Below are 25,823 nucleotides of genomic sequence, written 5' to 3' on the forward strand. Positions count from 1 at the left end.
TCTGTGAACGAACATGTAGCATCTGCCAGGCTTATTGCATAAAATGTTGCACAGAAGAAATAAGAACTGGTAGGAAAATCTTCCTGTAACTTGTAGGACTAATATATTTGTCATTTTTGCAGACTCTGTATATGTTTCATCTTGCAATATCAAAGAATAAGTGTATTTCAAAGTAAATTAACAGTATAAACAGTATTTGGTGAGAATTTTATCATTATTTTAAAGTACAAATTGTTAGCCCATGAAAATAATTAATTTTAAATAAAAATTCCATGCTAGTTTCAAACTTCTTATTAGTAAATTGAAGTAGATATCTTTGTACTTGGAACATGGCAATACTTGATCTTTGAATGAGTTTTGCTTTTGAATAAAATAAAGGTAATTTATGCCTCCTATAATTTCGAGTAATGCATGCCTCCAATAATCCCATCTGGGATCTTTCTCGTTCCTTGAATTAAGTGAAGCAATGGGTGCGGAGCACTCAATGTGGTGCTCCAGAAAGGCTTGCTCTTATTATTAGATACTAATACTCTTTTTTTTTTTTTCAGATATATCTTTATTTATTTCAGAGAGAGGAAGGGAAAGAGAGAGAGAGAGAGAGAGAGAGAGAGAGGGAAACATCATTGATGAGAGAGCGTCATTGATCGGCTGCCTCCTGCACGCTCCCCAGTGGCAACTGAGCCTGCAACCTGGGCATGTGCCCTGACCGGGAATCGAACCCCGATCCCCTGGATGCCATCCAGTGAGCCACGCTGGCTGGCAGGTACCAATACTCTTTATGGGACCCGTGAATGGCTATATAGTTGGAAAGAGTAGTAGTAGACTGAAATAAAATGTAGCCAGAAAATAATAATCTGAGGTATATTGTGCATTAATCCTTTCTGACCATTTTATTTATTTACTTATTTAATCCTTACCCAAGGATTATTTTTTTTTTTATTGCTTTTCAGAGAGTGGAGGGGGGGAGAGAGAGAGAGAGGAGAGAGACATCTATGTGAGAGGGAAACATCAATTGGTTGCCTCAGGCACACACCCCAGCGGGGGCCTGGGACTGAGCCTGCAGCCCAGGTACATGACCTTGGCCAGAATCAAACCTGGATTCCTTCAGTCAGGGGGCCAGAGCTCTAATCACTGAGCCACACCGGCTAGGGCCATGCTGGCCGTTTTAAATGCATCACACATAAATTATGTAATATAGATCAACAATGAAATGTAATCACTAACATTTAATTCATGTCCATGATTTCAGTGTAATCAAAAAGCCATAATAATATGCTTAGATTTATTGCTAATATAATGCTAGAGTAAAACTGAGCAATAAATTTCCTAGAAGGAAGCAATTCTCAGCAAGATGTTAAATTTTGATAAACATAGTACAAATTAGAATGTGGTTGTATGTTGAATAACCAATTCTACAGTCATTTCTTTAAATGAATAGGTGGTAAAGTATGTCTGTACCTTGAGTCTGAAACAGAACAGTGATATCTTCATGTCTAATGAAACACTTGATTGTTTGTGTCACAGGCAATGGCTATAAAGAAATATTAATAATGTAGTAACTTGATGAAAGCTCAGAGTCAGGATAAGCTAAGCTCGTCATCAATAACTGGAATGTGTACCGTGGTTTGTAAAGGACTTGTACGTGCGTTATGCAGGCTGATTTCTCAATGATCTGTTCTCCAGATGAGAAAGTTTAACTGTAGAGGAGCCACAGAGCTTGTCAATGGCAAGACCATGTTTGCAGTGAGCTAGTCTGGTTACAGAGTAATGAAAACACCCTTAAACCACACTTCTCTGACTTCATTCACATGTCACCTCCAGAATTTTTTACTTTGTCTGCATGACACTTAATTATGATTAATCCATTTTTAATTATGATTGTTAAAAATGAATTCATTAATTCTTTTTGAATTAGCTTGACTGTGTCCCTAGTGCTCCCATGAACCCCCTACCGTAACACTATCTGCTGTATCGAGTTTATCTCCCTTTAAACAAGTAAGATAAGAACTTTGGCTGCCTTGCTCACTTGGTCATTCCTATCACCTGCCACACAGTGTGTCTTAATATGTCTACTAAGACTTATTTTTAGAACAGTTTCAGAATCACAACAAAATTGAGAGGAAGGTACAGATATTTCCCATGTGCCACCTGCTCCCACATAGGTGTAGCCTTCCTCAAAATCAAGATTTCCCACAATTTTACAGTTGATGAACCTACTTTCACACATCACAGTCACCCAAATCCATAGTTTCATCAGGGTTCGCTCTTAGTGTTGCAATTGCTTGGGCATGGACACATGTATGATGACATGTGTCAGTCAGTATGACCATATACAGGACATTTCACCGCCACAGTCCACATGTGGCCCACCTCTGCACCCCCTGTGCCTGAAACACGCGTCACAGAAACATAAGGTTGTGTTGGAAAGATTAGAGCTATCAGCCGGAGAAGAGTTTCTTTGCCATTTTGAAGTCATGGGTCTCTTTGAGAATCTGATATGTGGTAAGGGCCCTTTCATCTTAAAGTATATAAAGACAAAAAGCTGCAAATATGTCTAAGGTTTCTGGGCTCTCCCTGAACCCTCAGCTGGCGGGCCTGATGTTTGCAGCTGGCGTCACATGTGTTCGTCACCTTCACCAGGCTCCAAACCTTTTAAGGAGAGGGCCTCATGCACATGCTCTGCTGGGGGGATACATTTTTAAATCGGTGGACAGGGTAGGGTAAAAAAGGGAGAGAAGCCAAAGGAGAGGGAAACAAACCAAAAATAACAGTCTCCCCCAAAAACTTTGTGATGTGTTTGTTTTAGAAAAGGGTGATGGGCCAGAAACTTTCCCAGAAATAAGACCAGATGGAAACCTGCCCGTTGGCCGCCTCAGCAACGCCACAGGCAGCCGGCTCACCACAGCCAAGGGAACCAAGAGGACACCCATCAATAATGCCTGAGCCTCACAGGCAACCACACAAAAACGTTCTTTGAAAATTGTTTTTGGCCTGTGCTCATCCCAGGGAGATGGGCCAACAGGCCCTCCGCCCGCCTGAGAGAGGGACCCACCGCCCTCTCCCAGGGTGCCCCCCCCACCGGCTTTGCTGAGTCTCCGCAGCCCCATAGCTCCGCTTTGCAGAACCTTCTGGAGGCACACACCTCCCTGTGTTCCTGGATGCGGAAATCTCCCGTAAGAAGTGTTTCTGACACTTTTTCTTTGCCTGTGCCATGCCCTGATGAGAAAGTGCGTTGCCTCTTGGTCCCTGACCTGACCCAGAAGAGTGAGTTTCATTTGTCTGCACCATCCAACCCCCTTTTTTAATCCAAATAAAATCTGACAAGAAACCTCAACATGTAAAATATTTATAGATGCTTTTTTTGAAATGGGGACTGAATACAGCCCCAAATCCACTGTGTTCTTTTTACTGCTACCCCAGAGTGACTACCCCTTCCTTCAGCCACCCCCAGGGCACACCTGCCTTCCTCCAAGCTCCGGGAATCCTGCCTTTCCAAGGAGGAGGGTTCGAGAGCCGCTCGCAGGAAGCCAGCAGCGGCCTGATGTTCCCCACCCTGCTGTGGATTGACTCGGCTTGCCGGTTTGCAGCAGCAGCAACTGGCCGATCAGTTCTAGATTCCAGTGTGCTTACTCCTGGGGGCTTCCTGGAGGCAGCATTGCTGGTGGGGGTCAAAGAAAGAGGTGCTTTCAGCCAGGGTCTCCGTATGTTTGCCTTATTTCCAATGTGGTGTTTCATAAACATGAAATATGGATTCAGACAGACCTAGGTGCCTTGGGAAAGGTTTGTTCGCATGCATTCTGCGGATGCAGATGCTCATCGAGTCTAACGCTGTGGCAGCCACAGGGGGCACAGCAAGGCATCGAGTGTGATTCAGGACCTACCAGGGACTCACAGTTTAGGGAGGGAAACAGGCCACATCCATGGCGGGGTAAGGGCAGGGGAATCATAATTATCATCCACACTAGGCCCGTTCAAGTATGTTAAGCGGGTCACTATCAGTAATTCTCCAGGGCCCCAGAGCGTGTGCCACGCTGGGCCTCGGCAACGCGGAACGTGCTGTGAGCCCAGGCGAGCGGTCTGAGATCTCGGTTGGTGCTCCGGGAACTCGGACGAGGAAGGGGCGAGATCCGCGGGGCCAGGCGGCACGGGCTCTGCCAAAGTTCATGCCGCATTTTAATGGACATGTAACAACAGGTCATTAGGCAGGAAAGAGAGGGTGAGAGCCAGCGTACGGGGTGACACAGATGTGACACTGAATAGTGCACGTCCACATCCACAGCAGCACAGCGTAAATGAGGGGAAGCGGTAAGACGTCATAAGACACTTAGAAAAGATACACATGTTGAGGGCTAACGTGAGCATCGCTAAGGATGGACACAGGTCAGCACGGCAGGAACAGGCTCGCCCCGCGTCCTGGCACAGGGCACACGGCCCCGACCGCGCGGCCATCAGCACCTGTGGGCCCCGGCCCGCGGGGGTCGCGGTGAAGCCCCAGGCCCACGCCTTGTGGGTTTGCCTCCTGTGCTTTCGTGTCCCAGCTCCTCTGAGAACTGAGGGTGAAACACCTGCCAGCAGCATGCGGGGTGCACATGGGGGAGCTGGACAGGGCAGGCTTATTAAAGGGGGAAAGGACAGGAAACCAGCGACCTCCAGAGAAACCTCTGCGGCTGCGAAGTTGGGGCTAATGAAGTCTGAGTGACGTCATGGCTCCCACAAATCCTTTCTCAGTCGAAACCCACTGTCTTCTCCCTTTTAACAAACGTGGAGACGGTGAAACGCCGCACAGAGGGAAACTCGTGTATTGGAAGTTCACACTGGCCTGTTGTTCAGAAGTTCTGGGTTTGGGTCTCGGGTCCGCTGCTAAGTAATTTGGGGCCATAGGTTAGTCATCCCGTCTTTCTGACTCAAAGATTCTGCATCCATCCAATGTGGGTATGAAATTAGAATATTATTTCACAAGACGTTTTTCAAAGACTACTGCAAGAGCTTTTCCTCTGTATTTGGGGAGGATATCAGATTTTTTAAATATATAAAGAGAAATTTCTCATTAAGTAGTTTTGGAGAATATTAGTATGTTTAATTAATTTGTTTTGTCTTGAAACACTGAAAAGCAAAAATTAATTAGGTGAAGTATGTGAAGTAGAGTGCTTTCTTTTTCTAATAAACTGAGTTGCCTTTATTGGAAAGTTTATTGTTGCAGAGAGTGGCAGTTTTAATTAGTGACAGAAGATGGAAAAGTAGGTAGGGGCAAAGGAGGAGGGGCAAAATGATATCCTTATGTTAATACCTAAAACAAGATTTTAAATTTATATATCTTTAATTTATGTTATTGCTGAAAGTATTACAGATGTCCGCTTTACCCCCCTTTGGCCCCTTCTGCCCCCACACCATGGTCTGTGTCCCTGGGCCAAGACTAGATGCATAAAGCTCTTTGGTTAATCCCTTCCCGCCCCCTCTTCCCTCTGAGACCCCTCAGTCCTCCAGGCTTCCAGGTCTCTGGGTCTCTGGACCTATTTTGTTCATCAGTTTATTTTGTTCATTAGATTCCACATATGAGTGAGATGGTGTGGAATTGCCTTGCTCTGCCTGGCTTATTTCACTCAGCATAATGCTTCCCAGGTCCCTCCACGCCGTCCCAAAGGGTAAGAGGTAGATGCGTGGATAAAGATGTGGTATGTGTACACATGGAATACTACGCAGCCATGAATATATTTCTAATGCACTAATCAAACATCAGCTGTGCTGCTGGCCAGTGAGTGACAAAGCCGTGAGCACACGCAGGCCCTGCAGCTGGCCCCTATCCTACAGCTTCTTCCTAAGTTTCAAACTCAATTCAACTCGCTTATCATACTTTACTTTTTAATTGAGAGTCCCGGTTGTTAATACTCTTTTTATTTGCATTTTCCTGCGAATATAATTGTACTACAAATCGTGGGGTTTGATTCAGGGCTAAGAGAACACAGCAGCTCCAGAATAAGTGTAATAAACAGCTTCAGGAATACCCTGTCCGCTGTGGCCGTAAGGGTCTGCCTCCTCCCCGGGAATTCCTCCCGCATTGTTTTATGAGCCATAAAGAAAGGGAGAGTCTGCGAATTTTATTCATACCCCATTTTGACCCCAATTGATAGATTTCAACTTGATCACCCTATTGGCATCAAAATGATTTTTGATGGAGAGAAAATCCTCTCTTGGTGTGGGGGGCTCCGCACTATATGACGAGTGCCCCTGGAAGATCATCTCTGTCTGGGCGTCTGCCTCCCTCTATCCAGGCCCCCCTTTGAGTGGCAAGGCTGAGCTCTTTTTAAGGAGTCTGTCTATATGGGCATACCATTATTTTTATGCTTGATAACCTATCACTGAAAATCAAACTTCTGAAGTCAGAAAATGTCAAGGTAGATTTTTAAGTCTTAAAGAATAGGATCTATAGGAGATGGTAAAGATGATAGCACATGTGGCTCCCAGCTGTCCATAAAAAGAAGCTAGATGGTGGTGGTAGGTAGGCAAAAAAAAAAAAAAAAGTTTGAGGGGGAAAAAATTGTTGAGCCTAATTTTTTATCATATTGTTCACTTTTTATAACTCCCATGTAGGGGCCCTGGTAGTCCCGTCATAACGCATTTCAGCAGATGGAGATGGAGATCACTTGGTTGTACTTAGCTCACGGAAACCAGCACCTTCCAGCTGGAGCCCCTCCCCGGGGCCTCGCATCGGTAACTCCCAGGACGTTTGGTATTGATCTGTTACTAAGCATTGCCTCTCGACAGAGCCAGGTCCTCTTACCTGCTTTCCCGGCGCACGCTTCTCTAATCCCTAGACTTCGGGGTGTTTTAGATATCTGCATTTTGTGATGGGAAAGGAGGGTGCAGAAACCTAAGGACTGCTATCAGTTTGAGTCAGCCCCAGAAGGGAGAGTTGTGTCACCAAACTTCTGAAGTTTGTTTCCCCAGGTGCGTTGATATTCAGTGTCGGGGCAGGCACACCCCGGGGCTAACGTCCAAGGCACGTGTGCAAGTTCGGAAGCCAGCGCCCAGCTGATGGCCTCAGACAGTGATCCCACCCCCGCGTTAGACGAGCCTGGCTCCAGCTGAGCAAGAGATGTCAGCAAAGTCTTTTCAAAGGAGCTCCTCCCGGTCACAGTGTGTGTGGCTCGACACTGAGGTTCCACACCCTTGATCTCCAGGACATAACAAGGCCAGAGTTCTATAGGCTCCCAATTCACCGAACAGCCTGGCGGGGGAGACCTCTAAAAGGGAAAGTGTCTTTTTGTAAGTGACACTCTTTGATGTGTCTGAGGAGCTGTCTGATCCATTGTCACCCTCCAGCTTGGATGCTGGCCTGCCGGAGCCACATGCCTCTCCTAGTCTTCGCTTCTCCAGTCTACGGCTTCACTGTCAGGGCAAGCAGAGGGAAAGGAAACTAAAACATATTGATCTAGAGTGAACAAGGCACTGACTCTCACCTTTTTCATATTTGACTTCTCCTTAAAGCTTTATAAATACCTTACAAGAACACTAGCTGAGTTGGTAGAATAGACTCGTTTTATTCAGAGGTTGGAGAACTCATGTCTCCCTTCAGTGGATGTTTTATTTCATAGGCGCCGTTGGCCTCTGTGCTCAGAAACACAGATGTCAGAGCCGGGAGCCTAGCTTTGCTGCTGGTGCTACCTGCCAGTGGCTGTGCAACCTTAGGCAGGCCACCCCTTCTCTGTTCTCAGTTTAACTTCCTCATTAGTAAAATGGGGTGATACTAACCTATCTAATAGGATTGTTATGCGATTTAAGTGAGCAAATGCATGTCGGGTTCTTAGGACAGTGCCCAGCAAGTAGTAAGCACAGTTTTGCTGTTATTATTACTTAGTTGTATTTGAAAAAGAAACTGAGCCTCAAAGAGGAGCTGTAACTAGTCTGAAATCATAGGTTGGCAGTAAAAATTGAGCCAAGCTTCAGAGCTAGATGTAAAAGATTCCTAGCCACTGGTAAATTAAAAAGAAAGAAAATACACAAGCAAACAAAGGCAAAACCGGGTGCTCTTCTCCCTAGTAGCTAAACTGTGACTTGAAACCGTAACAGTGAAACTCTGAAGCTCATAAGTACACATTCAATTTAAACTTATTAGCACAATTAGTCGTCTATTACTTCAATAGGAAGTGATTATTAAACTCATAATTAATGAGATGGAACACCCTCTAGTTATAATCTAAAGACATCTATGGTACCCACCATTGGAGGGGCATCTGGCTGCCCCCTGGGGATGAAAGCATCTCCAAACTCATTAAAAATACAGTCTCCTAGACCACCACTGACCTTCAGGGAGAAAGACCAATGGACACCAATAGACACATTTAATTATTATCATTTTTATAATTTTATTTTAATTAAAAATTTAAAGTTTAATTATTAAAATTTAATAAATTTTTAAATTATTATTTATAAAATTTCCTGACACATTAATGGCTGGCCCTTGCCTTGCTTGATCAGCTATTCTCTTATTTTCAGGTTTGACCAACATGTTTGCAGTAATGAAGGCTCTGGGGACCAAGAGATGATACAGGAATTACAAATACAGGCAGTATCGTAGCTAACCTTATTGAACAACTAAGTATTTTATGTGTGCTATAACATTTACGTCATGTAACAAATCACTGTGGATAATATTTTTAGTTATTCCAATTTTACAAATAATGAAAGTAAGAATTAAAACAGATTTGTTTTGTGGTCATTCATAAGTGACAGCTGGCAATATAACCCATGGATAACTGACAATAAAATGCATCCTTTAACCACTGTTTCTGAGAACTAAGCTTTTTAGACTTCACAGTATGTTATGTACATGTGAGCAGAGCCACAGAGAAGCTGCTGAGGCTCACAATAGAGGAATGACTTATTAATCACTTAATTGATTCATTAAACAAATGTTTATTGAGTGACAGATATATACCAGATACTATTCCAGGTAATGGACCTAAAAGCAATGACTAAGACAAAGTCCTAGCTGTCTTGGAGCCAACCTCAGCTGGAGGGAGACAGGCAGTGAACAGGTGCATGGGAGAGGCCATGTAAGATCTGATACATTTTTTGAGAGTAAATTTGGTGTTGTGTTACTCAGTGCAGCATGACCTTGGGTTGGGCTCCTGGGGAAGGTGACATTTAAGTTTAGAGAACCAAATGGCAAGAAGGAGCCGGCAGAGGTGGGGAAGGGTAATTACAGGGCGAAGAAAGAGTTGGTACACAGAGATCAGCTAAGAACAGAAGGCCACCAGCTCTGATCTGTGCCTAAATCAAAAACCGTGCACACTGGCGGCAGACAGGGAGACAGGTGCCACATAGGAAGGGAAGGCCAGCTTGACCTTGTATCTGACTCTAAAACTTAACTCACACGTGAATATTCAGAAACACCTTATAGCAAATAAAAGGAGTGTACTTTTGTCTATTACAGATAGATTTTATTTTTCTTACTGGGTGTTTTATAAAAAAGTAAGGTTAATCCCGTTTCTCTTCTAAAATCCTGCGTGCGCCTGTGTGGCCTGCCTGGAGAGTGAGGGCTGCTTACCTTCTAGCTCAGTTTTCCACAGCGCAGGGAACCCCAGCCGGCCTCAGAGGGGACTCCTCTCCCCTCCAGGAGTCTAGCCATTTGGCTGGATTTCATTGCTGGGTGGAAGCTGGGCCAGCTCCTTAGGGAAGGAGGAGTCAGTGCTGCATGTTTAGGAAAAAAGATGCAGCTGACTGTTTGGTGAACGGAAATCTCTGCTGTAACAGAGGGTGGCGGCTTTTGAGGAAGCCCATGTATTCTCCTGGGCACCAAGCTGGGCTGCAGAGCTCAGCCCCCTGCACTCAGGAGCCGCTTCAGGACCGAATGCCAGCCATGCGAGCTGAACAGTAGGGAAGGGAGCGGTTTCTAAAGCCTCACATCTGCTCCTTCCTGCTCTCGCACGCCGCAGCCCAAGGAGGGCCTGGGAAGCCGGGATGCAGGGGCCTGGCGCCCCCACCGCAGCCCGAGGAGGGCCTGGGAAGCCGGTGACGCAGGGGCCCGGCGCCCCAGCCTGGGGGAGGAGCGGGTGCACTGCCTGACCTATTGCTCCCCACATCATACTTCTACCCGAGCAGAAATAATCGTCTGTTGTTTTTGCAATTATGTATTTTCACATATATTTTACACACAAAATAGGGCAGTTATTTATTACATGTTAGCTTACTAACTAATAATTAATAAATGGGTGGAGAAAATTAAGAATTCCTCTTCTTTGAGTTGCTTAAGAAATATAGAAATAGCCCGGCCGGGCATGGCTCAGCGGTTGAGCATCGACCTAGGATCCAGGCGATCGGGGTTCGATTCCTGGTCAGGGCACATGCCTGGGTTGAGGGCTCAATCCCCAGTCGGGGGTGTGCAGGAGGCAGCCGATCAATGACTCTCATCATTGATGTTTCTATCTCTCTCTCTCCCTCTCCTTTCCTCTCTCTGAAATCAATAAAGATATATTCTTTTAAAAAACGAAATATAGAAATAATAGTGGACAGCTGAAGTGGTGGGTGGGCTCAAAAGGGTGATCCCCACTATTAAAGGGGTGTGCATTCCATGTGAGTGGAGCCTGGACTTCTCAGATGTTACTCAAGAAGCTTCCGAGGAGGTTGTTGGAGAGACTTTGCAGTAATATTGGTCTTTCCCAGGGGTGACGCCTCAAGTATGGGGCGCTAGGTCCGTGGATGATGTGTGGCGTGACCATGCATGGGTCATCAGATGTACACAAAACAGCTAATTTCATCAATATGAGGGAAGGTAGCAGAGACTGGGAGAAAAACCTGTGAAAGAAGGTGGGGTGTGATTGTCCCAGGACTTCCATATGAAGGAAAAAATGAAAAGTGTGCCTACACACATTTTAAGAACCTAGTGTGGGTCCTCAGCAATGGAAAGGTGTGGTCCTCTTGAGGTGAGAAGCTGGCAGCCCATAGTCCAGCAGATGTGGGCAAATTTATGGAAATTGGTCACCAGGCTTTGTCTTCCTCAGCAGTAGGCACGCAGAGCCCCTAACAAGTATGTGATAAAGAGACAAGGCATAAAGGGACACCTAAAATGCTTCTATCATTATTTAGCCATTGATGTGCTCTGTAACTTTGGTAAAGTGGCCGTTCCTCTCTGAACCTCAGATTCCATACAACAGGGGGGTGGGGTTAGACCACAGTGCCGCTGGACTCTGGGCCCATGCAGGGGCACCTGTCTGTCTTCCTTTATTCCTCAGTTCCCAGCCCCCTGCATCATCCAGCTCAGGGTCACGGCGAGGCCGTCCAATGAACAACTGAAGAGAAAGTAAGTGAACCCCGCATCTGCACCTAATCTGACTTTAACAGCCACACACAGAATGGAAAATCTTCCTCGAATTGGCACTGGCTGGAGTGAGGCACCTGCTGATTAAGGACGAAGGGAGATAAGCTAGGAAAAGTAATTTAGAATATGAAAATACACAATAAATATAACCATATCCAAAGCAATTGGGGGCAGGAGCAATCTCGCTGAGATTCAATTGAACTTACAGAGATGCCGCCCGCATTATGAAAGCGCGTTTACCTCTAAAGAATGGGAGCCGAGACAGAGCAGAAGTGAAGAACTGGGAAAGTCCAGAACCAGTAAGAAGGGCCCAGAATGACAGTTCAGTAAAGTAATTTCTCCACTTAGAAAACAGAATTTTTTTAAAAAGCAAATGTAAGAGTTTAGCTTATCTTCTCTACAGATACTTCCTGGGGTTCTGCCCCTCCTCTCTAGACCTCATACACTGCTGTGTAATTGTGGCTGTGTTACAGCAACCATGGATGACACAGGTGTGTTGGGATTTTTTAAAAGTATAGGATTAAGGCAGGCAGGCAATTTTGAAAATTCTTGGGGGACAGAATAATATCAATGTCTCACCCAGAAGCTCTGGCATTCAGTCCTCTGTGTAGCATCACTGATATGACATTTTCCCTGATTCCATTTTTTTTTTTTTTAACATCAGACAACAATTTCTGCAAAAATAATTGGATGTCAAGCTGAGTCAATGGTTTTTTTTATCAGCAATGCAAAAGTTAATATTAGCTCCTTGTTGTTATACTTATTTCAGCTCTGGGTCTATAAATATATGTAGGGTTGTATTAGCATTGGTCATCTTTGCTTTTTTTCTGTGTGAAATTGCAAGGGAACCTTAAAATTGGGACTGTATATGATCCTAAGATATTATCACAGTGTGTTACTTAAAATATATATATATATAAAGTTAGAAGAAGGGGGTAAACCTCTCAAAGGAAACATGATTCTAGAAGGTGGCTGCAGAAGAGACAGCTGTTGGCAATGTCTCTGGCTAGCTTGGAGAGCTAGTGCTACGCTCAATTGAAGACAGATCCACAGGGCTTCTGTGGTGGTGAAGTGCTCCTGCTGGCCCTGGAAGTGGGACCCGCAAGCTGCAGGGCCTTGGGGATGTCCTCACTGGGAACACCTCCGGGGTGTCATTCTTACCTTCTTCCCTCCCGCCCGCGGCTCTATCTTGGCCCTGTCAATAGTCTAGTAATTTACTTTACATAACTCAATCTCGTGGAAACTCATTCATTCACTATAAGTCGAGTATCTTCTGTAAACCTAATGCCCTCACTGGTAGTTGAGGAGAAAGCAAAATTAGTTACAGGATCTGCTTTTAAGAAATTTAGCTTTCAGTTGGGGAAATCTGAAGGGGAATCACACTGGGGGGCTCACCATTACCCTTATGGAAGCCGAGGCTCCGGGGGCGCAAGTGACTCCTCCAAAATAATGGCAGAATGTAGCAGAGCTTTTATTTTAACCTAGGTCTTCTTATTTAAAATATAGAGACCCGGTTATGTTTTAGGATTCGGATATTTGTTTTGTGTGTTTGAATTTGTTAAGTGTGTTTGTACTTTCTACATATTTATACCAAGGTGTGAAAATGATTTAAGTTTGAAAATGATTTGAGGAAATTTACATTTAAGTTGTGTTAAGATTTAGAGCACAATGGTTGTTGCTAATAAATTGCACTCGATTAATAGATGGTGTGAGTGGTTACTGGAAGGAAAGCGAGACCATGGGCTTGTTGGATACACGTTCACTACCTGCGTAACATTTGCACCGTGGAGACGGACATGTGTGAACTCACAGCAGCACTGGGTATTCGAGAGGGAGGCCCCAAGTGAAAGGGTTGGATGAAGATGGATTAGTAACGATCAGCAATGATCAATCAAGAGCTGGAGCTGGAAGAGTTAGATAGAAGGAAGGAGGGAAGAGCATTTCCAATAAAAAAGAGCGAGCGTGAGCAAAGGCGTGGGGGGGCCGGTAGGTGCAGTGGGATGGGCTATCTTTTTCTCAAAAACCCAGAAAGGCTTCGGAGTAAACATAATTCTTCTTTTTTTTCTTTTTTTTTAAATGTATCTTTATTGATTTCAGAGAGAGGAAGGGAGAGGGAGAGAGAGAGAGAAACATCAATGATGAGAGAACCATTGATCGGCTGCAGCCCGCAACCCGGGCATGTGCCCTGACCGGGAATCGAACCCTGATCGCCTGGATCCTAGGTCAGCGCTTAACCACTGAGCCACGCCCGGCTGGGCAACATAATTCTTCTTAAAGAAACTAAATCACTTATCTCAAGCCATTCTGAATGTCTGTTAAATACCCATTAGAAGGAAGAGAAACTGGAAATATCCAGGAGACATCATGATGGGTGATAGATGACTTTCACTAGTTACACTTCACCCTGGTTCTGAGTAACAGAACGCTGAAGGCACCAGTGACGTAAAGGCGAGCGTCTGGTACACATTAGTAGGCCAGTGAAGTAGAAATAAATTGTCTGTTATACTGAATTGCCAGAGACCCAATGTCCCTTCATATCACTGACCTATTACCCTCAACTCACAGCTTGCAGCTCCTTGGGCCAAAAGGGCTATCCCATCCGAACCATCAAACCCGGACCCTAACCGGCAGAAGGACAAAGGGGCCCAGGGCAGGCACAGACAGTATGTTTGCGCGTTTGTTTGCTTAGTGCGTTGTGTTGGGTGCGTGTGTGTGTCTTCTGGGCGCCAGTTCCGGGCACTGTTAGGCCCTCATGATATAAGGAGGAAAAACCTAACTCTGTATAAATTGACTGTATGTGGTAGGAAGCGGTTAGGTTTTATATGCATTCACATCCAGACGTGAACATATATGTTTAACAGGTCCCTGCTGCCATGCGGCAGAAGGAAATACCGAGGTGAGTCTTGGTTTCTGCTCACACAGCCAAGCCTGCGGAGAGCAGAGCCGCCAGGAAACCAGGCCTGGTGGAAATGAGCACCCACTTCATTTTGTACATTCTCACTTGAGGTGCCTTTGAAACACGGAGAAGGATATTTTAGGTGATTAGGGGCTAAGAAGAGCAATCAGGGTAAAGACAGAAATGCAAATGCAAATGCTATTGGCATAAAGAAAGGGATTGGACCCTGCTGACTGGTGCCGTGGCTCAGGGTGCACCTGGAAAGTGGGAAGGAGAGGAGAGGGCTCGGCCGGGGAGTGGCCCCGCTCCCCATCCCGCTCCCGCTCCCCAGCGCAGGCTGTCCACTTACACCTCACCTTCAGCTTTCCTCCTGAGCAGCGCCTCCGTAAAGCAGGCAGCTCTTACGTGCTTCAGCGCGCTGGCCTCCACTCTTTGGCACCCGTGTGCCTGGCATTTGTTAGGCGGGTCCCCATCCGCATGGCTTAGCTTGTTAACTTGCCTCACTTCTCTCTTGGGCACATATTTATGGGTAGGTTGCTAGAGGTGCAACGCTGTGCCATGCCCAGGAAGAGCAACCCACAGTCCCTGACCCTAAGAAGCTCCCAAGCCAGAGTCCAGAGGGGGACTTCCCCAAATACATCCAGGGATTAGCCTCAGGATAACCCCAAACACACTGAGGCTGGATATGTGTGGGGCTGTGTTTCCTTTCCTTCTGTTCGCTTGTTTCTTGACTGAACAGATACCCAAAGGCATCGGCGACTCTCCAAATGCCAGGCTCAGTGGTGCAGTTGTGCATGAGAACCGAGCACAGGCAGGAGCCTGGGGCCAGGAAAAGGCCACATGCAGGGCCTGGGGCCTGCGTGACCAGGAGGAAGTCGGGCCAGGACAGTGGCTCTCAGGGGAAACACTGAGAGAAGGCTGGATACAGCATCGTGCCTGTGGGAGCTGGAGCTCTTCCTCTTAACCAACCACAGGTAAAAGCGAAGGAGGAGGCAGGCTAAGCAGGGGATGCAAGGACAAATGGTGAAGGACAGACCCTATGTGTCACAATAAGTGTATGGACACCAGTGGGGCCATTTCAGGGTTATATGTAAGTCAGTGATATGGCCCCATAGCGTGAAGCGTGGGCTGAATGAGGCGAAGGTGGACCAGGGTTAGATGGGATATGATCATAAAGTGGGGCTTCTGGCACTCTCACCACCCATGGGGACACCACCTGGGTCAGAAGTGTCCTTTAGTGCCCTTCAGAGCAAGTCTGAAGGTTGTCATTGAGTGACCTGCACACACTGCTCTCAGCCCTGAGAACATTTTAAGCTTTCAGCTCTGGGAACATTTAATCAGACCGTGGGGATTACTGAGTGGATGCAGCTTGCGCGGGAGGCTGCTACTCAGACACACGTATGTACACGCCACCAGCAACTTAATCTTCTTACCCAAGCATGAAGGATCCAAGGCCAGAAACTGTTTTCCCCGACCTTTCCTTCCTGTAGGCAGTCGCGCGATCCCAACAGGGATTTCTGAAATGACAAATTTCTTCCCCAGTGAAAATAAACCGAGCATAGGTCTCGGGAAGCAGTTCTCTGAACAGGACTCACTGGAGGGTCAAATTGTCCTTTTCTCATGCAAATGAAGCCGTGTTGGCCCAGAGGCGGAGTGTGGTCCATAAATCATCCCTGCTCCCCAGCAAACCCGGCTGGTGCCAAATGCAAGCCTCTGTTTAATCCAGCAGCGCCCAGAGGCACCGCGGGCTGCGCTCGGTGCCCCGCCAACGCCCGCCTCGCCCCTCGCCCCTCGCCCCTCGCCCCTCGCCCCAGTCCTGTGGCACCGCCGTGGGCGTGCTTAGGTTCCCACTCGGGTCCTCGCCCCTTACACTCTCAGCTGCTTGAGGGCAGGGATGAGGGCCATCGTCATAAAGCAACTGGCTTTAGATGATAGTGGTTAATATTCGCTTATGACCCAGTGTGTGTCACACACTCTGGGTCCCCGGCCCTAGTTAAATTGCTCTCTGACGCCGTTGGTGGTTGGTATCATTATTTCTTGTTCAAATAAGGAAACCAGGAACCAACAGAGGGTTGAAGAATTTGCCGAGTCTCAGTCTCCTGGGTAGTAAGAGATGAGTGAGATTTGAATTGAGGCCTTTGGTCTGCAGACCAGTTCATAGGAAACCATCGTTTCCCCTTAGAATCAGACACCATGCGTCAGTGTCACCAACAGCTCTCCCCACCTCTGCAGAGGGACAAGACAGATGTTACTGCTTACACCTGACCAAGTAAGAAAGACGCTGAGTAACTGGGTAACTTGTTTCAGATCTCTTACCCAGCGATATGGCGGGGCTCCATATGAAAAAAAGTTTTGTTTTTGTTTTGTGTCTTTGAGGACCACCTCATGTCCAATAGTTGGTATGGTAATTGTTAAAAAGCAAAATGACTGTGTTTACATGGTAGACATCTATGACCTCAGCACTTGGGGAAAACGGCGTTAGTGTTTATTCAAAGGGCAGGTGACATCTCCTGTCAAACACTCTAGACGTTTATCACTCCCCTCCTCACTCACGGAGGGGTGCAGTGCAGGGACCTCGCCCACTCCCATCCACGAGCCTTCACCTGTGCAATGTCCACCTCTTGAGCTGCACAGTACGGGACAGATAACTGGGTCCTTCTCTCCTGTCTCATCCATTGGCTTTACTTGCTCTTTTAAATAGGGTATAAATGTGTTTGCCTCTTTTTTCATTGCTGCAAACATAGACAGATTTGGAATGTTTCCTGTGAAATGGGAGCAGAGAAACTACACAGTAGTTGTGTGAACCATGGCGTGGACTTATGTGTGAGATTTCTCTGCTTCTGTTTCATAGGAAAACTTCCAAGAATATTCTCTGTCTTTGCAATTCCACGACCTCTCTCCATAACCTCTCCTGAGCCTAAGTCACCTAGGTCTTTATATTTGAAACTGTCATTGTTCAGGTTACCAGTTACTGCTGCTTGCAAATCCAGTACTGCCAAGTTTCACGATTCCTAGATATCAATACTGTTGGATGCGGAAATGAGTCTCAGGGAAGAAAAAGGGGACCTTGAGGTCCTACAACCAGCCAGAGATCAAGGACTTGAACCTATGTCTTCTCCCCACCCCACCCCCTCAATAGGTGTGACTTCGTAAGATGAGTTGCTTATGTCTCTGAGTCTCACATTCCTTATTTACCTAAAGGTCATAATAATACCTTCTTTATTTATAGGACTATTAGAAAGAGCCACTGAGATTATGTACATAACTTTTTTAACTGCAAAATAGTAAAGTTTGCTCATGATCGCTGGTTTCATTTAACACAGTCTGGTTGTAAGGGAGTAGGCCCATTAACCGATTTCCCCAACTACATGTCTATAAAGACAACCAAAGAAAGAACCCAGGAGCAAGGAACAGACGCATGCAAAGCGATGATGACATATAAAGGCTGAAAAGGAATAACAGTGAGAACATAAAACTGAAATGGGTAAGATTTATGCCAAGTCAGGCCTGTCCAAGGCTAGAGCAAAAGGAGGGATCTGACGAAGCTAAGAAGGCTGTTAGTGTCACCAGGCTAGCACAGCAGTGTCTAGCACACCAGTGTCAATGTTACGTTTAACACCTTAGCGACATACCAACTGGAAATAAGCTGGGAATATCAAATGAAAAACTGTGAAAGGGCCTGAGGGAACCATAGATAGGAGTGGAATGTGCCAAGTCAGTAGTTACATCTAGATCTCTAATGCAGCTACATGGCATAGCAGACCATCTGAACAGGCATCTTTCAAAGCCTACTTTCTTCCTTTTTTTAAAAATTTATTTTTATTGTTGAAAGTATTACAAATGTCCCTCTTTTTCTCCCATTGATACCCTTCCCTTGCATGCCTCCCCCCAAGCCTTCACCCCACTATTGTCTGTGTCTATGGGTTATGCATATAAATTCTTATGTTAATCTCCCCCCACTCACCCTGCCTTCGCTCTGAGATTCCTCAGTCTGTTCCATGCTTCTATGACTCTAGATCTATTTTGTTCATCAGTTTGTTTTGTTCATTAGATTCCACATATGAGTGAGGTCATGTGACACTTGTCTTTCTCTGACCAGCTTATTTCACTTAGCATAATATTCTCCAGGTCCCACTATGTTGTCTCAAAGGATAAGGGATCCTTCGTTTTTACAGCTGCATAGTATTCCATGGTATAAATGTCCAAGATGTTTAATATGATTTTTTGAACTTGTAGAGACTTGTTTAGTGTCCTAACATGTAGTCTATCTTTGAGAATATCCCATGTGTACTTGAGAAGAATGTATATTCTGCAGCTTTGCAGTGAAATGTTCTGTAAATGTCAGTTAAATCCATCTGATCTAGTGTGTCATTTAGAGCCACTGTTTCCTTGTTGATTTTTTTGTCTGGAAGATCTATCCAGTAAAGTCAGTCAGGTGTTAAGTACCTTACTATGACTGTATTGCTATCGATCTCTGCTTTAAAGCCCTCCAGGAGTTGTGTTTTTTTTCAGCTTTTGTGAGTCTTTTGTTCTGAAGTGGGTCTCTTGTAGACAGAATATATTTGGGTCATGTTTTCTTATCCATTCAGCTACACTATGTCTTTTGACTGGGACACTTAATCCTTTTATATTTAAGGTCATTATTGATAGGTTCTTATCTATTGCCATTTTAATTCTTTATGCCTACGTTTCTCTGTCAGTTCTTATTATTACAGCAGTCCCTTTCTTGCAATGCTGGTTTGGTGGTGATAAACTCCTTTAGCCTTTTTTTTTTCTGGGAAGCTCTTTATTTCACCATCTATTTTGAATGATAGCCTTGCTGGATAGAGTAGTCTTGGTTTCAGATCCTTGTTTTGCATTACCTTGAATACTTCACCCCATTCTCTTCTGGCCTGTAGAGTTTCTGATGAGAAGTCAGCTGACAGTCTTATGGGAGCTCCTTCGTAGGTAACAGATTGCTTTTCTCTTGCTTCCTTTAAGATTCTCTTTTAGTCTTGAATTTTTGGCATTTTAATTATGATGTGTCTGGGCATGGGTTTCTTTGGGTTCTTCTTGCTTGGGACTCTCTGTGCCTCCTGAACTTGTATCACTTTTTCCTTCAACAGGTTAAAGAAGTTTTCTGCCATTATTTTTTCAAACAAGTTCTCTAACCTTTGCTTCCATTCTATTTCTTCTGGAACTCCTATGATGCAAATGTTATATTTAGGGTGTCCCACAGCTCCCTTAAACAGCCCTCCTGTTTTTTAATTGTTTTTTCTTTTTGATTCTCTGATTGAGTGATTTTTCCTACCCTGTCTTCTAACTCCCTGATCCAACCCTCAGCTTCCCCTAATCTGCTGTTCATTCCTTCCAATTTTTTTTTTTTAAATTTCTACTATGTCATTCTTAATTTCCTTCATAGTTTTCATGTCTTTTTTCATGCTGTTGAACATCCTTATGAACAGTATTCTGAACTCTATATCTGATAGATTACTTAGCTCTTCTTCTGGAGAATTCCCTTTTTCTTTCATTTGGGGCTTGTTTTTTGTCTCCCCATTTTGGCTGCCTGTTTGGATTTGTTTCTATGTATTAGGTAGATCTGCTAGGATTCCCAGTCTTTTTGATGGTCTCTGGTGCAGGCCAATGTCAGACACTGTTTGTGACTGGCCTTGACTACCCTGCTTGAAGTTTTCCACACTCCACAGCTTCTGTTTTCCTCTGCTGGGGTTGGGTGTGTTTGGACAGGACCAAGATATGCACCAAGGTCTGCTTTTCCAAGCCTTGGATCCAGAAGCAAATCAGGCAAAGATTCAAAGCTCAAGACCTGCTTTCTTTGCTGTACATAATATTGTGTGTTCTTTATATTTTTTTGATTGATGGATTTTAGAGAGGGAGAGGAAAGGAGAGCTAGATATAGATAGAGAAAGAGAGAGAGAGAGAAACATCAATCTGTTGTTCCATGTATTTATGCATTCATTGGTTGCTTCTTATATGTGCCCTGACTGGGGATCAAACCCACATCCTTGGCATATTGGGACAATGCTCTAACCAGTTGAGCTGTTTTGCCATTGTTGTCATAAGTACATAATGGCACCTTTCTATAAAATATACTGATATCAACAGAATGATATAGTCTATTTCTGCCCCTGGAGACACCATCTAATGCCTCTTTCCCATTGTTTTATCATGTATGTGTTTTTTCATTTTCTTCCCAAGAAAGCCTTAACTGCTGTGTTTATTGTGTCATCCAAAAGGGGCGAAACATATCAGTTGGAAGCAAATAACAGTGGTAAGTTCAAGATATTAAGAGAAATCTCTGGGGAACCCAGAATAAAAGTCATTTACTTAATTATAATTGATTAGAATGTCATTGTCAAAACTTACAAAGATGTTTATGACAATGATTCAAAGTAATTGACCCCTCTGGATATATGACACGGTAACAAAATTCTAGGTGACATTTTAACTGGTGTCTACCTCCAGTCTGTGCTGCCTCGGGGCCAGCCTCTCCTGGCTGCCAGAGAGAAGGTACTGAGATGCCAATCTCATTGTCCTTGCAGGATTACACTGCTTTAAGAGCCCTCCGAAGACCTTTAACAGAGTGCCACCCCCTTCATTAGCACTTAGGCTTATTCATGGTCTTTTTTATTTTTTAACTTTCTTTGTAACTTCGTCTTCCCTCAGTTACCTACAGCTGCTCTTTACTCTGCTTTCCCATAGTCTTGACCTGGGACCAGTCTTTCTTACCTGGATTTGTTCCCTGCTCACGGCCCCTTTCCTCATTCTGATCTCTTCCTGCTCATCCTCAAGCATCTCCATCCCCCAGGATTTTCGTGTTCTTCTTCTGTTCCTCAGAATGATTCCAAAGAGACCGGCTGAACGGCACACAAAGACATTCGGGATTTGTGTGTTGAATGAGAAAGTAGATGAATGAACCAATGAAATAAATCAGTAATAGGTTAGCACAAAGTATATGATGCGTCCAGCTGAGCAAGAGAGCACTGTAGTGTTCCTAACTTAGCTTTTTCAGACGGTGGCAGAGACGGCAGCAGCACACGTTTTCAGGGCACATGGTGGTGGTTTGCGTTAACCTCTTATAGGCTATGGGGAATTCTGGAAATGGATTGATTCAGCCTTACACGCCACCATTACTTGAAGACACAGAGAAAACAGGCACTAGTGACATTAAGCTTCACTCTCATTTTTCCTCCTTCATCAAATCCAGTCGTGTGTCACAGCACATCGACAAATAACAGCTCCTGGAATTTTTATATTTTTCATGACCCCAGGGCCTTGGAAAGCCTTAGGTATATGGGATAAATGTTTGTTGGACAAATATAAATGAATGACTGGAGTAATTATATTTCTGAGAGACAAATATTAAAATTCTGGCCAAAGTAAAAGGTCATTTGTAGTGAAAAAATACATTAGTCTAGGACTCAAGATACATGGTTCTGTTCCTGGCTCTGCCCTTCTCTATTTGTGTGAAACTGACTGCTTCTGGAAGGCTCTCTCTGTACCTCCCATGACCACAGCCTTAACCCTGAACCTTGTTCTATTAGAAGTTATCATTTCTTAGGGAACATTCATTCTCCTCTCTTCTTATTCCATGAAATCTCCCTGAGAGGCTCTCATTACTGACATCCTTATGCCAGTGTTTCTCTATGTCTTCAGCCTAGACTCTATGGCCACGACTCACTAAACACATATTTTTGAGTACTTGCCGTATGTCAGCGCTGTCCTCTAAATATACCGCAAATTTGACGTGTTCAAAATTGAACAAATACTCTTTACCCCCCAAAAGTGTCTTATGTATATACACTATGCTCTATCCCAGTTAATAATAATGTGACCTTGTGGTCCAAGTGAGAAATCTTAGTTTTTTTCCTAAATTGTCCTCTTTCTCCCCTGGCATTCAATACATGTCTCTCTAATGCTGTGCTTCAAATATCATGAAAAGGCCCTTCCTTCTCTAGAGTCACTGCTGCTGACAGGCCTCTGGCCTCTGTAAACACTCCTCAAGGTCACCGGAACAACTCTGCCTTTATGCATCACCCTAAAATCCACCCCCATACCCTTGTCAGGGTGTTCCTAACAAATTTTAAAAAGTGTACACCCACATATGGACCATATACGATGTCAGCTTTTTAAGATCAGCAAGTATGTTCCTAGAGCTTTCTGGGTGAAGCCCCAGCTCCTGAGCTCAGCACACAGTGCTGTTCAGGGCCTGTCTCCGCTTCTCCCACGAGTGCCAACCCCCTCCCGTCACTCCTGAACTCAACCTGCAGAGGCAACTCCGGGGCATTTCAACAAACTTGTTCTTATGCTCCATGGATTTACATGTTCTCTCTCCTCTGAGCCAGTTGCCCTCTTCCTGGTCAATTCCTGCTCACCTTCAGGATTATGGAAGGGGGGACACTGCTTACCTGCAGAGCGGGGTGGTTTAGAGTGTCGTTCGGGGGAGCAGACAGGGCACTGCACAGATGCTCTTTAAGCCAGCATCCCATTTTCGGCTCTTCCGTGAGAGCATAAGGAGAATTGAGAAAGTTACCTCACCTTTCTGTATTTCAGTCTCCTTATCTATAAAACAATGTTTCCAATGCGGGGAAAATACTAAGCTTTCCTGAGAGTCTGTGACTCATTTTGGTCTCATCACATGTTCAAGGAAGGTGTTCATGGAGTGATTCCGGAGCACAGAAACGTTATTTTATACAATGAATGATGTACGGGCCAGTTATTAATTTTTATTCTTGCCGAGCAGGCATTGCACTTTACGGCTGCCAAGAGCTCTCTCAGTACACTTTCCAAGGTAAGGAAAATAAAGAACCGAACACGTTTTGCCCCCATGGATGTTGCCGAGGACAGAATATATACGGCAAAGGTTACTGATGGGCGACTACGTAGTTTAATTGCCCCTACATTCCAGCATCAAGAATGAATTTGTACAATTAAAATCACATTTCTACCTTTGACAACACCCTCTCTGTGCCTTAAAATGTATAATTATTTATAATACTAACCAATTGCCCACCACTGGGAAGAGCATTTGAGTTAGACGGGCCCATGGAGGGAGTCGCAGCATTTGTAGCGCCGTCTCCCTGGAGGCTGCTCTGCTCCTCCGCTGCCCACCGCAGGGCGTAAGGCCCCTTGCCCAGGGTCGGCTGCCAGGGGCTAAAGGACGCCCCCGGCGCTGAAGCATCCCCAGGCCAACTGGAGTCTCCCTACAGACGCAATGCCTTTCATGGTAAGAGCCCGTGGAGAGATGAGACGCTGCTTTTATATGAAACACATCAGTTACAAAAGGCCCGGCTACCTCTCCTCTAGTTAAACTAAATTTGACTTTGAGAATTAACTGCATTTGCTCTTTTAATGGATGCGTGGGGGGTAAAGTTTTAATGACCCTTCCGGGGGGAGTGAAAAGAATCAGGTATCAGAAGATAAGCTGCATAGAGATGATATTTGGCCTGAAGCAGCTTGGCCTTGCATCCGCAGAAAGAAAAGAGCAAAACAAACGACTCCAAGAGAAGTACACGCAGGCCACTGACTTGAGTTCCAGAAAAGCAGATTCATTCATTAATCCATTCACTCACTCCCTGCCTGCAGCTTAAAAAGGTCTAGAAAGAAAACCTATGAAAGGTACTGACAACTTCAGAACAGCCCTAACCCTTACGAAATGTGATTGTAAAGGTCACTCAGCGTGTAAACATCTGCCAAATGGGGGAAAAAGATCTATGAATGGAAAAAACACAATTTTTATAGAGAACTTCAGGCCTCTTTCATTCTGCCTGTGAGAGAAATAGACATGATTAAAACTGAAGAAAAACACACAGGTTTTTGGACTCCTTGGGCTGAGGCTCCGTGATCAGTAAGCAGAGAGTGTAAAGATTCCTGTTCCACCAACTGTACCCCCTAAGCTGTGTGTGCAATGAGCTCGGGGGGTGAGAGGACCTAGAAGCCTCCTCTGTAGAAAGGAACCCGCTTGGACACCCGAGCACGCAAAGGGAGCCCAGCTGTGCGTAAGGGGAAGCAGGGCGCGTCATTTTAAGGGGAAGATGCTTGGTGTGACTTTCCGTCTTTGTTTAGTGACCTTTTTGCTGTAGGAGCTGTGACAACTCCGGTTCCATTTTTATTGTGAAATTTTTATAAGAGCTAAAGCTATAAAATGTATATTTCTACTTTATTTTTTATTTTTACTAAACCTATAGGGGTAACATTGGGTAATAACATGTACATTTCAGGTGCATACCTTATAACGCAACATCTGTATGCTCCATGGGCTCACCGCCAGGCCTCGTCTCCTTCCCGCACCACGGGTTTGGCCCTTTTGTCCCCCGCTTCCCCCGGTAACCACCACTCTGTCGTCTGTGTCTGTGGGTTTGGCTGTATGTTTGTTTGGTTTGTTCACTTGTTGCTTTTTGTTTTATAGGCTACATACGAGTGAAATCACATGGTTCTCGTCAATTTCCATCTGACAGTTCACTTAGCATAATATTTACATTTTGAGATTTTTCCCCAGAATTTTTGTGTCATTTTTAAAGCTATGAAGGGTTATATAGTAATTACTTCTTCTGACCGTCAGTTTTCCATTTAACATGAGCATTTTCACAACTAATTTTTCTAAGGGATCCTTTTAGGTAGGTTTTCATAATCATAACAGAATCAGACATGATGTGATTCCTTATACTGAAGTGAAATACTACCTGTAAACAAATATCCCAACCAATTCAATATGGATAAACACCTAGTGCATGTTTAATACTTCTTGCTGTTTAAACAGAGTGCACGATGTACTGAAATACCTTACAATTTTAAAATATGAATTATCCTCAACAAAGCAGAAAAAAACTGAAAGTAATGCCAAATATTTCTACCAAAAATTTATATGAGTCAGAGAGATAATACTATGTGGATAGGTAGAAAAAAATAAGATATATAATATAATTAAATTACATAATAAATGAATATTTATTATATATAAATAAATTTACTTACATATGGGCTTATTATATAAAATATATTTATAAATATGAGTATATACATATATAAATATGAATATAAGTGAATTCATTGCATATAAGAAAATATATAATAAAACAAACAGTATATCATTTATTAACTAATTATACATTCACTGGATGAAAAGTTTGAACTAAATTTTGATTTTACTTGTAATGCTTATTACAGAAGAGAGCAGTTAATCTTTCCACGTCCTGGGCTCTTCAGTTGCAGGTCCATCGTTGTCTCTGAGGATCATGGAGGTTCCGAAACTTGCCACATTGGGCTGTTTCCCTATTTCACTGACGTGGAGATAGAAAATATAAGAGAGGTCAAGATAGAAGTTAGTTTCAAAATCCTATTTGTGTCACCTCTTGTAACCACTTAACAGGCCTGTGAATTGAGGATCTCTATTTCTAAAGTTGAATCTTTTCCTCCACTCATACTCCAATCAAAAGACAATTCTAGGGAGGGGAGTGGGAACGTTTTATTAAGAAGTAAAGTATGAAAGCAATGAACACATTTTACCACTTACCACATAATATTTGGAGAAGAGTTACCTTGCTTTTATAGGTGAGGCTGTTGGGATGGGTACATGGTTGCGTTGTTGTTACAGGGCCTATAATATTTACCGCA

The sequence above is a fragment of the Miniopterus natalensis genome, chromosome 16 (assembly GCF_054644295.1).
Source record: "Miniopterus natalensis isolate mMinNat1 chromosome 16, mMinNat1.hap1, whole genome shotgun sequence".
Classification (NCBI taxonomy): domain Eukaryota; kingdom Metazoa; phylum Chordata; class Mammalia; order Chiroptera; family Miniopteridae; genus Miniopterus; species Miniopterus natalensis.